We start from the raw sequence: 1,377 nt of genomic DNA, 5'->3' as shown, positions 1-1,377 counted from the left end.
TCATGTTATATTCATTATGAAGGTGCCTATAATAGGGTATATAATACATTTATTTTGGACATAATTACAATTAGTATTTGCATTAAATTTTCAAAGTTGTAGTTCAATAGAAAAAAAAAATTAATGACATTTTGACATTTACGAATTACGGTATTTAAATATTTTTTTTTTTTTAAAAAGAAGTCATCTCGCGTCACTTTGATAGTTTAACACACACTGCTGTAATAAACATACACTTAAATAATAGGTAATCGATAGCTTAACATAGAAATAGGATAAATGCTGGTAAGCTGTCTTTATGATAAAACTTCCGGGTCAAGTTCCAATTTATCTGGAGATTATATTTGCACTACATAATATATAAGTACTCTGCTGAGTCATAACTGTTATCTGTATAATAGGTTCTATACATTATCAATAATAATATTGTATTAAAATGTAATATAATATTTAAGTCTAGACGAATATTTAGGTTTTTAGATACGGTGATTGATTATACGAAATGATTAATTCATTAATTTATATTTTATATTATACAGGGTCTTTCAAATTTTCTGTGACAAAATGATGCTAATCACGTAAAAACCAACATAATCTACACCATTATATCACCATTATATTTGGAAGAACCTGTATATATACAAGAAGATTTATTAATCATGCTCACCTCCCCCCTTTATTCTTTATTAAATAAAAAATTTAAAAACTTGAAAATAAGATCTTTAAGTAAGGGAGTCAAAACGGGTTTGAACCCGGGTCGTAAAATCCGGGTTACCCGCAAAAAATTTTACTCGGGTTTTAACACGAAACCCGAAACCCGTAAAAAATTGTACCCGGTTTTTAACACAGAAACCCGAAACCCGAAAAAAGTTGTGCCCTGTTTTAACACAAAACACGAAAAAAATTTACCCGTATTGCAAGGTGCAACATGAAACTGAAATCCTCAAAATTAACTTAACTGTATACACTAATAATAACTAATATAATATTAAATTATAATTATCTTTACCCAGAGGCCAAATTGCCAGAACCCAGTCATTCTTCTCTACTTTCAGGACATAGGGGTAATTAGTTAATTTGGAATGACTTATTGAATTTAATATTTATTATTGTATACCTAACCGACTATAAATTTTAATATGACAGACAAGTGACAACAGTACCTATTCGAATTCGGGACTCAGGTTTTTTAAATTATAATTAGTATAGTGTTGATTGTTGACCAAATGCTATTTGGCATTTTATATCTACATTTGTATATTATAATTTATAAAGAATTAAGACAGACGACGACGGTACGCGTCTATAATTGGATATTATTGTTGTATTTTTAGATTCTGAGTGGAACGATGAATGTATTGATTTTACAATGATGTG

Source organism: Acyrthosiphon pisum, chromosome A1 (assembly GCF_005508785.2).
Source record: "Acyrthosiphon pisum isolate AL4f chromosome A1, pea_aphid_22Mar2018_4r6ur, whole genome shotgun sequence".
Taxonomy (NCBI): Eukaryota; Metazoa; Arthropoda; class Insecta; order Hemiptera; family Aphididae; genus Acyrthosiphon; species Acyrthosiphon pisum.
This window is presented reverse-complemented; position numbering follows the sequence as displayed.